Source organism: Oncorhynchus keta, chromosome 21 (assembly GCF_023373465.1).
Source record: "Oncorhynchus keta strain PuntledgeMale-10-30-2019 chromosome 21, Oket_V2, whole genome shotgun sequence".
In the NCBI taxonomy this organism is placed as follows: Eukaryota; Metazoa; Chordata; class Actinopteri; order Salmoniformes; family Salmonidae; genus Oncorhynchus; species Oncorhynchus keta.
In genome coordinates, this window is record NC_068441.1 from 3,873,474 (window position 1) to 3,889,468 (window position 15,995).

Here is a 15,995-nt window from a genome sequence, read left to right on the forward strand (position 1 = left end):
TTGTCATTTTATATTAGTGTAGAAGAGAGCAGCTCTCATAAAAGGGAACTTTATTGCCAGAGGACATATGGGAATGATATGGTTTTGCATCACAAATGTCCACTTGGAGTAGAACCAAGGAGCCACTGCACAGGCACTCCAGGGGGAAGTTTCCCCGAGGTACAGCTCTGCCTCCCCTCCCCTAAACCTATCCTTAACCATTCATGGGAGAAAAGCCAAATTTGCCCAAGGTTATCATCTAGGGACAACTTTACCTTACACCTGCACAAGCAGGAGGGGCCTTATAGACAGATTAGATTACTACATGGGGTTGTGGATTGGACAGTAGTGTGCGGTGATAGATAGTGAGAGAGGGACAGCAAAACCTTGTGGAATTCCCAACCCGGTACGTCACAGTATACAAGATACATATCAGTATATGTAGTCAATCACAATGTTAATCATTAGGCCTAACACATGTCATGAGTCAGTTATGCCTACTACTGATGAAACCTTTGCTTTATCTTTCAGGGTCTGGGTCTGAACATGACTGAGCAGACAGGATTATGAAGTCTATTGGTGTCATCAAGGACTTGATGGACACAGCATATAATGAGTTGGAGGTGTCAAAGTCTAGTGGCATCCGTCATGCTGCTCGCCAGACCAAGGGCATTCTAGTTAGGGAGGCAGAGCTGTTAAACCATGCAAAGCGTTCACTACATTCCCTGGTTTTAACAGAAACATTCTAGCTGAAGTCAGCGAGTTGTGTGGGAGGTTAAGGTCCAAATTGAAGGAGCAGACCAAGGTACCTGTTTGAATTCAAACCAATTGGTTGCCAGGCTAGCAGGGGATGAGGGCAGCTTAGTCTGACCATCAAACGATCTCTAAGAGGGAAACAGGGTAGAGGGAAAGATGGTGATTGGTAGTTAGTAATTAGCGTTAGCATGCTAACAGATACCCATTGATTCCAGCTATTTTGCTAATGCTAGTTAGCATTGGTCTTGCAAAACTACCTCTAACATCCTTCATATTAGACACAGACATAAATGGTATCCATGAGTTCATCTGACTCTGGGGATGTAGATAAATGGCCTCATGGCCAAAATCCTGAAGTTTCCCTTTATGTTGTCACTGTCAATATGTTTTAATAATCTGTATTTGTAGACTGTTTTGTATTTATCACTACACCTTTCTCTTTATCATTGCTGTGTCTTCTGTAACAAAGTAAAAATCTAACTTTGATTTATGGTTCTTGATTAATGCATCATTATTTTAAATCCATAATGTTGACAGTTGAAATGAAACACCACTGACAGCTTTGAGTGACAGTTTTAATCATTACATTTACATTTAAGTCATTTAGCAGACACTCTTATCCAGAGCGACTTACAAATTGGTGCATTCACCTTATGACATCCAGTGGAACAGCCACTTTACAATAGTGCATCTAAATCTTTTAGGGGGGGGGGGTGAAAAGGATTACTTTATCCTATCCTAGGTATTCCTTAAAGAGGTGGGGTTTTCAGGTGTCTCCGGAAGGTGGTGATTGACTCCGCTGTCCTGGCGTCGTGGGGGAGTTTGTTCCACCATTGGGGGGCCAGAGCAGCGAACAGTTTTGACTGGGCTGAGCGGGAACTGTACTTCCTCAGTGGTAGGGAGGCGAGCAGGCCAGAGGTGGTAGAGGTGGATGAACGCAGTGCCCTTGTTTGGGTGTAGGGCCTGATCAGAGCCTGGAGGTACTGAGGTGCCGTTCCCCTCACAGCTCCGTAGGCAAGCACCATGGTCTTGTAGCGGATGCGAGCTTCAACTGGAAGCCAGTGGAGAGAGCGGAGGAGCGGGGTGACGTGAGAGAACTTGGGAAGGTTGAACACCAGACGGGCTGCGGCGTTCTGGATGAGTTGTAGGGGTTTAATGGCACAGGCAGGGAGCCCAGCCAACAGCGAGTTGCAGTAATCCAGACGGGAGATGACAAGTGCCTGGATTAGGACCTGCGCCGCTTCCTGTGTGAGGCAGGGTCGTACTCTGCGGATGTTGTAGAGCATGAACCTACAGGAACGGGCCACCGCCTTGATGTTAGTTGAGAACGACAGGGTGTTGTCCAGGATCACGCCAAGGTTCTTAGCGCTCTGGGAGGAGGACACAATGGAGTTGTCAACCGTGATGGCGAGATCATGGAACGGGCAGTCCTTCCCCGGGAGGAAGAGCAGCTCCGTCTTGCCGAGGTTCAGCTTGAGGTGGTGATCCGTCATCCACACTGATATGTCTGCCAGACATGCAGAGATGCGATTCGTCACCTGGTCATCAGAAGGGGGAAAGGAGAAGATTAATTGTGTGTCGTCTGCATAGCAATGATAGGAGAGACCATGTGAGGTTATGACAGAGCCAAGTGACTTGGTGTATAGCGAGAATAGGAGAGGGCCTAGAACAGAGCCCTGGGGGACACCAGTGGTGAGAGCGCGTGGTGAGGAGACAGATTCTCGCCACGCCACCTGGTAGGAGCGACCTGTCAGGTAGGACGCAATCCAAGCGTGGGCCGCGCCGGAGATGCCCAACTCGAAGAGGGTGGAGAGGAGGATCTGATGGTTCACAGTATCGAAGGCAGCCGATAGGTCTGTGGATAGTCTGACTAATCAGTTGCTGTAACAATGCACACTGAGAGAGTTGGGAAGCAAGTTCAGGGAGTGAATACATTTAATCAATGAATAAATGAACAAAACAAGAAACAGCACACCGATACAAAGCAAAAACATACAATGACGACTGGGGAAGAAACCAAAGGGAGTCACATATAAAGGGCAGGTAATCAAGGGGCTGATTGAGTCCAGGTGAGTGTCATTATGCACGTAATGCTGGTGACAGGTGTGCGCCCTAACGAGCAGCCTGGTGACCTAGAGGCCGGAGAGGGAGCACACGTGACAGTAGCCCCTAACCCGACGCCCGGCTCCAGCCGCAGGATGTCGACCAAGATGATGAATCAGGAGCGGACCAATCACCTCTGCTAAGGCGCGGGAACCTGTCAATCCGGCTGAGGCGTGGGAGCATGACGACCTAGAGTGCTGGAGAGAGTGCATATGTGACAGTACCCCCTCCCCGGCGCGTTCGGCTCCAGCTGCAGGACGCCAACCACATGGATGATCCTGGGGATCCGGAGTGGACCAGTTGCCTCTGCTGAGGCACAGAAACCTGACTAACCGGTTGCCTCGGTTGAGGCATGGGAACCTGTTCACCCAGCTTAGGCATGGGAGCCTTCGAACAGGCTGAGGCCTCCCAGGTAGCTCCGACTCCAACACCCGGACCCGACATCACCCCCAACACAAAAACAAAAAAAACACTCCTTGATGCTTCCCTTTGTTGAGTCGTCATTCTGTAACTATGTACGCTGAGAGTCGAGTTCAGAGAGTGAATACATTTAATAAATACATGGACAAGACAAAACAAGGAACAAAAAAAGAAACAAACAGCGCACTAACAGGAACAGAAACAATGACAGCTGGGGAAGAAACCAAAGGGAGTGACATATAAAGGGCAGGTAATCAAGGAGGTGATGGAGTCCAGGTGTGTGTCATTATGCGCGTACCGCTGGTGACAGGTGTGCGCCCTAATGAGCAGCCTGGTGACCTAGAAGCCGGAGAGGGAGCACACGTGACAGTTGCATTTGGACAAGTGACAACACATGGATAGTAACACAGTCTCATTGCTGAGCAGTCATCCAACTAACTAACCGGTCACGGACCCCATAAAGGGACAGTTGTTCTACAGCAGCTTCTAGTGGCTTACTGCCACATTTGTGGTGCCACATTTGTAAGGGTCCCTTTCATTTATGTCAGAGCTGTCCTCATATTCCTCATCAAAGTAACCCATGTAATCATCATCTAGCTCACTGAAGCTATCATGATGGGAAGTGGGCTCTAAGTACTGTCTTTTACTACTGCCTCTATTAGTTCAGTGCTAAATCCAGCACAGGCTGTCTTGCAAGTGTAGAGGTGTGCTGTGTCCTTAACCAAATGACTCATGTACTCCTCTAACATGTCCTACCTCTCTACATTTCACTGGATTGCAAGCGTCTCCTTGTAATAACTCATGTTTGGGGTTAGGCTCTCCACAAACATCAGATGCACATGAACATGATGTATGGCAATAGGTGCAGCACATATGTCCTGGCTTAAAGCAGCCAAGAGGCCCATGATCACTCTGGATGAACTGCAGAGATCTACAGCTGAGGTGGGAGACTCTGTCCATAGGACAACAATCAGTCGTATTTTGCACAAATCTGGCCTTTATGGAAGAGTGGCAAGAAGAAAGCCATTTCTTGAAGATATCCATAAAAGTGTCGTTTAAAGTTTGCCACAAGCCACCTGGGAGACACACCAAACATGTGGAAGAAGGTGCTCTGGTCAGATGAAACCAAAATTGAACTTTTTGGGAACAATGCAAAACGTTATGTTTGGCGTAAAAGCAACACAGCGCATCACCCTGAACACACCATCCCCACTGTCAAACATGGTGGTGGCAGCATCATGGTTTGGGCCTGCTTTTTGGCAACAATATATTTAAGAAATGGCTTTCTTCTTGCCACTCTTCCATAAAGGCCAGATTTGTGCAATATACGACTGATTGTTGTCCTATGGACAGAGTCTCCCACCTCAGCTGTAGATCTCTGCAGTTCATCCAGAGTGATCATGGGCCTCTTGGCTGCATTTCTGATCAGTCTTCTCCTTGTATGAGCTGAAAGTTTAGAGGGACGGCCAGGTCTTGGTAGATTTGCAGTGGTCTGATACTCCTTCCATTTCAATATTATCGCTTGCACAGTGCTCCTTGGGATGTTTAAGGCTTGGGAAATCTTTTTGTATCCAAATCCGGCTTTAAACTTCTTCAGTATCTCGGACCTGCCTGGTGTGTTCCTTGTTCTTCATGATGCTCTCTGCGCTTTTAACGGACCTCTGAGACTATCACAGTGCAGGTGCATTTATACAGAGACTTGATTACACACAGGTGGATTGTATTTATCATCATTAGTCATTTAGGTCAACATTGGATCATTCAGAGATCCTCACTGAACTTCTGGAGAGAGTTTGCTGCACTGAAAGTAAAGGGGCTGAATAATTTTGCACGCCCAATTTTTCAGTTTTTGATTTGTTAAAAAAGTTTGAAATATCCAATAAATGTTGTTCCACTTTATGATTGTGTCTCACTTGTTGTTGATTCTTCACAAAAAAATACAGTTTTATATCTTTATGTTTGAAGCCTGAAATGTGGCAAAAGGTCGCAAAGTTCAAGGGGGCCGAATACTTTCGCAAGGCACTGTATAATGCAATTCCAGAATTTCAGAACGTGTGAGTCCCTCCCTCCCGACTGTCACACAAGGACCAACGATTTTCCTTAAGCATATTAATATAAACTTCTTCAGAAACTCCAGAAATGACTCCTTTATTGGGTGCCCTGCTCCATAGCTCAAGGCACGACAAATCATGATCTCCAAATTGAGTGAGTTCCAACACCTGCTTTTTCTAATCCTCAGAAACCCACAAAATGGAACAAGCCCACTTCACGAGACATTCAACGATTTAACTTTACCCAATGTTTTCTCCACCACTTTGGACATCTTCAATAGGTTCACCAAGTCAAGTCAATTTACATTTGTATTCTCACTGATACTAAGACCAGGGCGTGACAGTCCCCCCCCAATGGTGCGGACTCCCGGCCGCACACCTAAACCCATAGGGGAGGGTCTGGGTGGGCGTCTGTCCACGGTGGCGGCTCTGGCGCTGGACGTGGACCCCACTCCATCATAGTCTTTGTCCACCTCCTTAGCGTCCTTAGATTGGCGACCCTCGCCGTCGACCTTGGCCTAGTAATCTTAACAAAGGGCCCCACTGGACTGAGGGGCAGCTCGGGACTGAGGGGTAGCTCGGGACTGAGGGGTAAGTCAAGACTGAGGGGTAGCTCAGGACTGAGAGGAAGCTCAGGACTGAGAGGAAGCTCAGGCAGGTTGATGGCTCTGGCAGATCCTGGCTGAATGGCGGTTCTGTCAGATCCTGGCTGACTGGTGGATCCTGGCTGAATGGCGGATCCTGGCTGAATGGCGGATTCTGGCTGAATGGCGGATCCTGGCTGACTGGCGGATCCTGGCCGACTGGCAGATCCTGGCCGGTTGGCGGATCCTGGCTGACTGGCGGCTCTGGAAGATCCTGGCTGACTGGCTGCTCCATGCTGACTGGCGGCTCTGGCTGCTCCATGCTGACTGACGGCTCTGGGTGCTCCACGCTTACTGGTGGCTCTGGCTGCTCCATGCTGACTGGGAGACTCTGGCGGCTCATGACAGGTGGGACACTCTGGTGGCTCATGACAGGCGGGAGACTCTGGCGGCTCATGACAGGTGGGAGACTCTGGCGGCTCATGGCAGGCGGGAGACTCTGGCGGCTCATGACAGGCGGGAGACTCTGGCGGCTCATGGCAGGCAGGAGACTCTGGCGGCTCATGACAGGCGGGAGACTCTGGCGGCTCATGACAGGCGGGAGACTCTGGCGGCTCATGGCAGGCGGGAGACTCTGGCAGCTCATGACAGCCGGGAGACTCTGGCGGCTCATGACAGCCGGGAGACTCTGGCGGCTCATGACAGCCGGGAGTCTCTGGCGGCTCATGACAGGCGGGAGACTCTGGCGGCTCATGACAGGCGGGAGACTCTGGCGGCTCATGGCAGTGCTGGACAGGCGAGGCGCACTGTAGGCCTGGTGTGTGGTGCTGGCACTGGTGTTACTAGGCCGAGGACACACACAGGAAGCCTTGTGCGGGGAGCTGCCACCGGAGGGCTGGTGCGTGGAGGTGGTACTGGATAGACCGGACCGTGGCGCACTGGAGCTCTTGAGCACCGAGCCTGCCCAACCTTACCTGGTTGAATGCTCCCGGTCGCCCTGCCAGTGCGGCGAAGTGGAATAGCCCGCACTGGGCTATGCAGGCGAACCGGGGACACCGTGTGCAAGGCTGGTGCAATGTAAGCCGGCCCAAAGAGACGCACTGGAGACCAGATGCCAGCTCTTCTTTGGGGCGGCGATATTCACCTGGCTGTGCCCAGGGTCCTTTTCCGTCCAAGATTTCCTCCCATGTCCAGAAATCTGGATTTCGCTGCTCCTGCTGCCGTTGCCTGTCACCACGCCGCTTGGTCCTGTTGTGGTGGGTGATTCTGTTACGGTTTTCTTCTGGTGAAAGAGAGGAGGACCAAAATGCATCGTGGTTATCTTTATACATCTTTAATGAAAGATGAAAAATCCGAACAATATACAAAACAAGAAACATGAAAAACCGAAACAGCCCTATTTTTTTTATATCTTTTTTTTAAATAAAAAATAATGTATTATCTTCAATACCATTCATTCTTTACAACTCATAATTGACATACATACTCAAATAATGGAATTTTAATTAAACTAATTAAACTAAACATAAACCCCAAACAAAACCTCAGGGGAGCATCTTCCCTCCCCGTTACCCTACAAAATACCGTTCCCTATCTCCCCGTCCCTAATCTATCCCCTTATAAATCTAAATGACACCCAGCCCTAAACCCCCCTTCCACCTCTCCCGAGCAGCATGCTGCCCCCACTTCCTCTCCTCCCTCTTCATCCTCCCCCTCAAATCTCCTTCCACCCTCCTCACTATCCCTTCCACCCCCCAATCTCTCCCTGTCTTCACCATGTTCTGCCTTGCTTCCCACAGCCCCCGTTTAAAGAGACTCATGAGAAGCCAGAGCAGAAACCTGTCCCTATCCGTCCCTCTCGCTCTCCCTACACCCCTCTCTAACCTGGCCCACTTCAATACAAAATCCCCTTTACCAAACCTAACAACACCCGTGCCCTAGCCCATACTACTCCGGCAAAGGCACAGTCCCAAAAGACATGGCGCACAGTCTCCTCCCTGCCACAAGAGGATCTTGGACAGGTGGGGGATTGCACCAAGCTATACCGGTACAAGATGGAACGTACCGGCAAGCACTTATGGAGGCTCAACCAATTCAGGTCCTTGAGCCTGTTGTCCAGACCCCGCGCCTGCACTCCCTCCCAGACCACTTCCGAGATGCCCACTACAGGCGCCGGACTCCCTGCCTTTCTGACCTCCTCGTACAGGTGCCTGTGATCTAAACCTACTCGGGCAACTTCAACCTCAGGGTGCGCACGCAGCCACTTGACCGCATGACCAAAGTGCCACGGCAGCTGTTCCGCCCGAGGACCCGTGTTAGACCACACCATTATGCTTCTCGCCTGATACGAGAAGAACACCCGCAGGAGGTAACTGGACGGGTGTATCACTGGCTGAGCAAGCTCCGTTAACAAGAAAGAAACAAAAATTGTGTCCAGCTTGAGGGGGAAATGTGGTACCTCCCTACCTCCCTCCCCGATGGGACAGATCATGCGTGCCCTGGCAACCCACTCGCACCTGCCACTCCACATAAACTGAAACACAAGCCTCACTAGAGGCCTCCTCAGACAAGCCGGCAATGGGTAGATGTATGCCAAATACAAAAGAGAAGGCAACACATCCACCTTTAGGACCAGGACTTTGCCCATAAAAGACAAATACCTAGCCTTCCACATTGCTAGCTTCCTCTGTACCACTGCGATACGCATGTTCCAGTTTAGCGTCGCTGAGCCGGAGGTCTCAAAATGGACCCCGAGAATCCTCAGGGCCCCCTCACAGAGAGATAACCCCCCAGGCACATCCGTTCTACCGCGCCATCTTCCGAAATACTTGACGGAAGACTTTGCATGGTTCAGAACTGCTCCCGACGCTCGGGTGAAATCCCCAAAGATGGCAAGGGACCTTGTCAGGCACGAGTCCTTGCACAACAGCAAGGAAGTGTCGTCGGCGTACTGCGTCATCTTAACACGCAGCCCACCACTTCCAGGGATCAGCAGGCCTTCCACCCCTGTGTCTGCCCTAATGTCAGCCCCCAGAGGCTCCATGTACAGAACGAAGAGGAGAGCCGAGAGTGGGCACCCCTGCCTGACCCCAGACCAGAGGTGACTAGAAGTGACTATTTACACTAACTCGGCACCCCGCTCCGACATATAATGTACGAATCCATCCTATAAACTTCTCCCCAAATCCTAATCGACCTAACACTCTGAATAAAAAGGATCTATTCACGCGATCAAAGGCTTTCGCCTGATCTAGCGCTGCTACCATTAAAGGCAGTCCTCTATCTTCAACCCAAGCGATGGAGTCCCTGATTAACTGTAGGTTCCATCTAATAGAGCGGCCCTCTACCCCGCACGTCTGATCCTCATGGACGATGTAGGGAAGGGCTGTGCGCAACCGGTCTGCTAAAACCTTTGCTAGTAGCTTGTAATCTACACACAGCATGGTCAACGGCCGCCAGTTGCCAAGGTCTGTTACTTCCCCCTTCTTATATAAAAGTGACAGCACACCAACAGCCATTGATCCCCCCGGGACCCCCGTCTCAAGGATGGCCTTCAAGAGTTCGAGGACCACTGGTCCAAGTATACCCCAAAACTTGAGATAAAACTCAGCCGGCAGCCCATCTATCCCAGGCACCTTCCCTTTTCCCATCCTCCTAAGAGCGCTCTCAACCTCTTCTAGTGAGATCTGGGCCTCCATCACTTCTCTAATGTCCTCCGGCAACCGCCTGGACAAGTGCTCTAAAAACACATTTCCCTGCTCTACATCTATTTCCCTTTCCTTAAATAAACCTTGGAAATGATCAGTTGTCACCCTGACCATATCCTCTGGTTCTCTAACTATACTACCATTTTCTTCCCTAACACCATGCATTACCTTCCTACTCTGTCTGGCCCTAACCAACTTAAAGAACATAGCAGAACAAGTCTCATTATGTTCTAGAAAGCCACTATGTGCACGCTCCAGGAAAACTCGAGCCTTCCGCTCCTGCAACTCCCTGAGCTGCGCCTTTAGGGTTGCGGATCTCTCCCAGTCAAACGACCCGCCGAGGTTGCCTGCCTCGTATTCGAGTTCAATTAACCTTTGGATACGATCCACCTCCCTCCTCTCCTCCCTTTTTTTCCTCTTGCAATACCCTATTATAAAAGCCCTAATCCTCACCTTAACTAATTCCCACCACTCTAACACCCCCTCGCACATGGACCGGAGGCCTTCAAGCCTCCAAAAGAAACCATAAAACCCGTCAACAAAAGCCTGCTCCTCCAGCACATCCCGATCTAACTTCCAGTACCCCTACCAAAGAGGCAGACTGGCGACCCCACCTGCAGGAGCACCCGTCGTGATCCGAAAAGAAAACAGGCAACAGCCGCCCAGACAACTTACCCAAAGACCTGGGTACAAAAATATAGTCGAGCCTCCGCTCAACCCCTGGAGTTGCGCCATGTAGGACCGTCCATTTTCGGAGTAGTGTGCAGACCACCATCTACCAGACCATGGCAAGCCATTAGCCCGGCAATGGCGCCTGCACTGCTATCCCCCTCTTCCTAAATCTGTATTAAAATCCCCCTATCACTAATTTCCTATTTGTGACACACAGGGCGTCAGACAGTCCACCATCTCCCTCCTGTCTGCCACCACCTGTGGCCCATACACCACTACTAATCTAAATGTACAATCCCTTATCGTGACATCCACCCCTATAACCCTCCCCTGCATTACCACAAAAGAATCCTCCACTTTTACCTCCCTGTGCCCACACAAAATCCCTACCCCGATGAGTGCACCCCCAACACCCCAAACCGACTCCCCCTTGTCCCACTCCCTCTTAAACCTACTAACATCCCTCCATCCCTCAGGTGAACCTCCTGTAAAAAACAAAAATCAAACCCCACACCCTCCAAATAACTAAAAACCGCCCTCCTCTTAACAAAATCCCTTAAACCACTTACATTTAAACTAACAAAACTAAAATTAGACCCCATGAAAAAATAAAAACATGTAATACACTCAAATTCTAAACCCAGACAGAAAAAAAAAACAGGAGACTCACCCGATGCTCCCCTGCTCCATATCTACCGGTGAGAACACCATCCGTACTCCCTACATCCCCCCCTCTTCCTCCATCTCACCATCCCAGGATGCAGGAATAGTGTTTGGCTCCGGGGTGCCCTGCACCCTGGGTCTACCCCCATAATCCTCCCCCTCCCCAGTGTTGCAGCTGGTTTGGAAAAAAATCGGGGAGGCTGAGTCCCCAAACAAAAAACTCCCCACCTCCTCCTGTACCCAGTCCTGAGTCTTGTTAGGTGTGTCCCCACCCAACAGAAGTTGAGGGCCTGGGGAAACCAGCAGCAACCCAGAGGTTTCTCCCACCCCCATCACTCTCTTGGCCATCCCCTCCCTCTCACTGTCGGCCAATCGCACCCTCCTCTTCATTCTCTTCTTTGGTGATGGCGGCAGTGGAGAGATACCACCCTCCCCCCCCACCAGCTCCTCCACCATACCCCTCATCTCTTCCACCAGGGCACTTTCCCCCCAGTCCACTTGCTCTTCCACCGTCTCCTTCTCCACCACTCCTCCCTCGCTTTCTTCTCTCTCATGCTCCTCCACTCAGTTGCCTTCTTCCGCCGCTTTTCCTGGTTCTCCTACTCCCGTGCCTTCCGTTTCCTTCTCTCTTCCATCCGCCGCTTCTTGCTCCTCTTCCTTCCTTGTGGCCTTCCCCTCTGGACCTGTACTCTGGTCATGAGGCGTGCTTCCTTCCCCTCCTCTTCTTCCCCCATCCCCGCTCCTGCTCCCCCCAGCCGCAGACGCATATGACCTCTGACGGGCCGGGCACCCCCGCCACAGGTGTGCTGACAAGCCACACCCATGGCACGTCTTAGGCTTGTCACAATCCCTCGCCTCGTGTTCCTCAGATCCACAAAATCTGCATTTTCTTGTACTGCACGAGGCGAATATGTGACCTTAGGCCATACAGCGCCTGCAAAATGGGGGCTGACGTGCATAAAACAACGTCCCCCTGTTAGCCCCTAGGGAGAACATAGCAGGAGGATGGAGGTAGCCACCATGTCCCTTTGGGTCCTCTTTGAGGTGGGCCTGGAAGCCTCTCCTCCCATTCCAAAACCCAAGGGAGTCTTTGAGGTGCCTTGCTGAGGAGACGTTATCCATGTATCTCCCCAGAAAAGCCCTCACCTCTTCGTTCTTAACGTAAGGGTTGTAAATGTTGACAGTTACAACCCTAAAGTTATTCTTCGCCAGGCTTGTTATTTCATAGTGGCACATCGGCCTCTCACCTCCCACTGCTCTTGCCCTTCTCAGGATATCATCGTGTTTTTCCTCTGTATATAGTGCCACGACACAGAAACAATCACCCACGAAATACCCAAAGAATATGGCTGCCTAAATATAGTTCCCAATCAGAGACAACGATAAACACCTGCCTCTGATTGAGAACCACTCTAGGCAACCATAGACTTTCCTAGACTACTTAACTAAACATAATCCCATAAACTACAAAACCCCGAGACAAAACAAACCACATAAATCATCCATGTCACACCCTGGCTTAACCAAAATAATAAAGAGAACACAGAAAACTAAAACCAGGGCGTGACACGGGTACACCTCCAATTGACTCAAATTATGTCAATTAGCCTATCAGAAGCTTCCAAAGCCATGACATCCTTTTCTGGAATTTTCAAAGCTGTTTTAAAGGCACAGTCAACTTAGTGTATGTAAACTTCTGACCCACTGGAATTGTGATACAATGAATTATAAGTGAAATAATCTCTCTGTAAACAATTGTTGGAAAAATGACTTGTGTCATGCACAAAGTAGATGTCCTAACCGTCTTGCAAAAACTATAGTTTGTTAACAAGAAATTGTTGGCGTGGTTGAAAAACGAGTTTAATGACTTCAACCTAAGTGTTTTTAAACTTCTACTATAGATGTCCGGGGCAGGGTGTGTGTGGAGCCAGAGACAGCATTTCCTACATTTTATTATAAAAATGGATTTTGTCAAACAAAACTATGCTACATTTTTATCTCTGGGACCCTCAGGGTGACAAATCAGAGCAAGATTAGTACATTATTTACCTTCAGAGGCGAATGTATCAAACCAGTTGCCATGATAAAGGGGTTTTGTTGCACTCTCCACAAACAATAGCATGTTATTTTTTCACTGTAATAGCAACTGAAAATTAGACAGTTCAGTTAGATTAACAAGAATTTAAGCTTGATGCCCACATAAACATGTCTATGTCCTGGAAAGTTGGCTGTTACTTACAATGTCATAATAATCACATTAGCGCATGTTAACTCAACCGTCCCGGTATAGGGACACCGATCCCGTAGAGGATGAAACCAGGGCTTTCAGAGCAACCAGACCACTGAGAACAATATCAGCAGCAACCCTAACAGTGCGGCCAGAAGTATTGACAGAGATGCAACACAGTTGAGGATACAACATGTTAATAGTGTAGGCAGCCATTAGAGGCGATAGTCCCTTAGCAACGAGTATCAATACCTTATTTAGAACCTGTATAATTCTCATATGGGAAATCTATTGCCAAGGGTATATATATTTGCCTTTTGTTAAAAAAAAATGCATTTGTTAATAAACAAAAAGGGTGAGAATAAAAATGGACATGGAGGCAGGGGAGGGTGTCAGGTGGGTGGGCACTGGGTTCTTATAAGTTTAATTTTACTTTTATAGATTTCCTGTTTACAGGTGAAAGAAAATCTGTATGATTAAGTTGCTCAAAAATAGAAATATGATGCAGTATTTGCCAGTTATCCAATTAATAAGTTTGATCTCCAATGTAAAGGTGCATGTTTGAGGGGCAGATGAAACAAGGAAATAAAAATTGCATTCTCATTTAATGATTTGTTTGCTTCAGTAGTAAATGGTTATATTCCATTTGATCCAGTTGAGTGACAGTGACCAGGGATGTGGGTTGTGTCACGCCTTGGTCTTAGTATTTTGTGTTTTCTTTCTTTATTTGGTCAGGCCAGGGTGTGACATGGGTTATTGTGGTGTGTTTTTTGTCTCGGGGTTTTGTGGGGTGACTAATTAGTCTATGGCTGCCTGAGGCGGTTCTCAATCAGAGTCAGGTGATTTATCGTTGTCTCTGATTGGGAACCATATTTAGGCAGCCATATTCTGTGAGTGTTTTCGTGGGTGATTGTTCCTGTCTCTGTGTAGTTGTTCACCAGACAGGCTGTATAGGTTTTCTCGTTCCGTTTGTTGTTTTGTAATATTATAAGTTATTTCATGTCTCGTTCACTTTCATTAAAGAACATGAGTAACTACCATGCCGCATTTTGGTCCGACTCTCTTTCGACAGACGAACGCCGTTACAGAATCACCCACCACACCCGGACCGAGCGGCGTGGTAACAGGCAACAGCGAGAGCAGAAGCAGCGAAAGGAGGAATGGACATGGGAAGACGTTTTGGATGGCAAGGGTTGTTACACTTGGGAGGAGATACTGGCTGGAAGAGATCGCCTCCCATGGGAACAGGTGGAAGCACTTAGGAGAGCAGAGGCAGCCGGAGAGAGGAGCCGACGTTACGAAGGAACACGGTTGGCAAGGAAACCCGAAAGTAAGCCCCAAAAATGTTTTGGGGGGGGGCTCAGGGAGAGTGTGGCAGAGTCAGGGTTCAGACCTGAGCCAACTCCCCCCGTTAATCGTGAGGAGCAGCGATCAAAGGACTTCTGGACTTGGGAGGAGATATTGGACGGAAAAGGACCCTGGGCACAGCCTGGTGAATATCGACGCCCCAAAGAAGAACTGGAGGCGGTGAAAGCGGAGAGGTGCTGGTATGAAGAGGCAGCACGACGAAGCGGATGGAAGCCTGAGAGTCAGCCCCAAAAATGTATTGGGGGGAGGGGCTTACAGGGAGTATGGCTATGCCAGGTAGGAGACCTGCGCAAACTCCCTGTGCTTACTGGGGGGCTAGAGAGACCGGGCAGGCACCGTGTTATGCTATGGAGCGCACAGTGTCTCCAGTGCGGGTGCATAGCCCGGTGCGGTACATACCAACTCTTCGTATTGGCCGGGCTAGAGTGGGCATCGAGCCAGGTAAGGTTGGGCAGGCTCGGTGCTCAAGAGCTCCAGTGCGCCTGCACGGTCCGGTCTATCCAGTGCCACCTCCACACACCAGTCCTCCGGTGGCAGCTCCCCGCACCAGGCTTCCTGTGCGTGTTCTCTATCCAGTTCCACCTGTGCCAGCACCATGCATCAGGCCTACAGTGCGCCTCGCCTCTCCAGCGCTGCCGGAGTCTCCCGCCTGTTCAGCGCTTCCAGAGCCTTCCTCCTCTACAGCGCTGCTGGAGTCTCTCGCCTGTTCAGCACTGTCGGAGCCTTTCTCCTCTCCAGTGCTGTCGGAGTCTCCCACATGTTTAGCGCCGCCGGAGTCTCCCGCCTGTTTAGCGCAGCCAGAACCTTCCTCCTCTACAGCGCTGCCGGAGCCTCCTGCCTGTTCAGCGCAGCCTGAGCTGTCAGCCTGCATGGAGCAGCCTGAGCTGTCAGCCTGCATAGAGCAGCCAGAGATGTCAGTCTGCATGGAGCAGCCAGAGCTGTCAGTCTGCATGGAGCAGCCAGAGCTGCCAGTCTGCATGGAGCAGCCAGAGCTGCCAGTCTGCATGGAGCAGCCAGAGCTGCCAGTCTACATGGAGCAGCCAGAGCTACCAGTCTGCATGGAGCAGCCAGAGCTGCCAGTCTGCATGGAGCAGCCAGAGCAGCTAGATCCGCCAGTCAGCCATGATCTTCCAGACCTGCCAGTCAACCAGATTATTCCAGATCTGCCAGTCAACCAGATTATTCCAGATCTGCCAGTCAACCAGACTCTTCCAGATCTGCCAGTCAACCAGACTCTTCCAGATCTGCCAGTCAACCAGACTCTTCCAGATCTGCCAGTCAACCAGACTCTTCCAGATCCGCCAGCCAGCCAGGATCTGCCGGAGCCAACTACCTGCCTGAGCTTCCTCTCAGTGCTGAGCTTCCTCTCAGTGCTGAGCTTTCTCTCAGTGCTGGGCTTTCCCTGAGTGCTGGGCTTTCCCTCAGTGCTGGGCTTTCCCTCAGTGCTGGGCTTTCCCTCAGTGCT

At 50.1% G+C, this 15,995-nt stretch overlaps 1 protein-coding gene across 2 annotated transcripts in view; it reads left to right on the top strand.

Moving 5' to 3' along the window:
* LOC118399958 (adenosine receptor A1) overlaps positions 1 to 15,995 on the top strand; it is a 52,530-nt gene that overhangs the window by 19,000 nt on the left and 17,535 nt on the right. The window contains exon 3 of one of the 2 annotated variants that reach the window (XR_004828940.2): positions 511 to 1,221. The exons of the other annotated variant lie outside the window; for it this stretch is intronic. The gene's annotated coding sequence lies outside the window, so the exon portion shown is untranslated. Of the gene's footprint in view, positions 1 to 510; positions 1,222 to 15,995 lie in introns of those variants that run through there. 2 annotated transcript variants of the gene reach the window in all.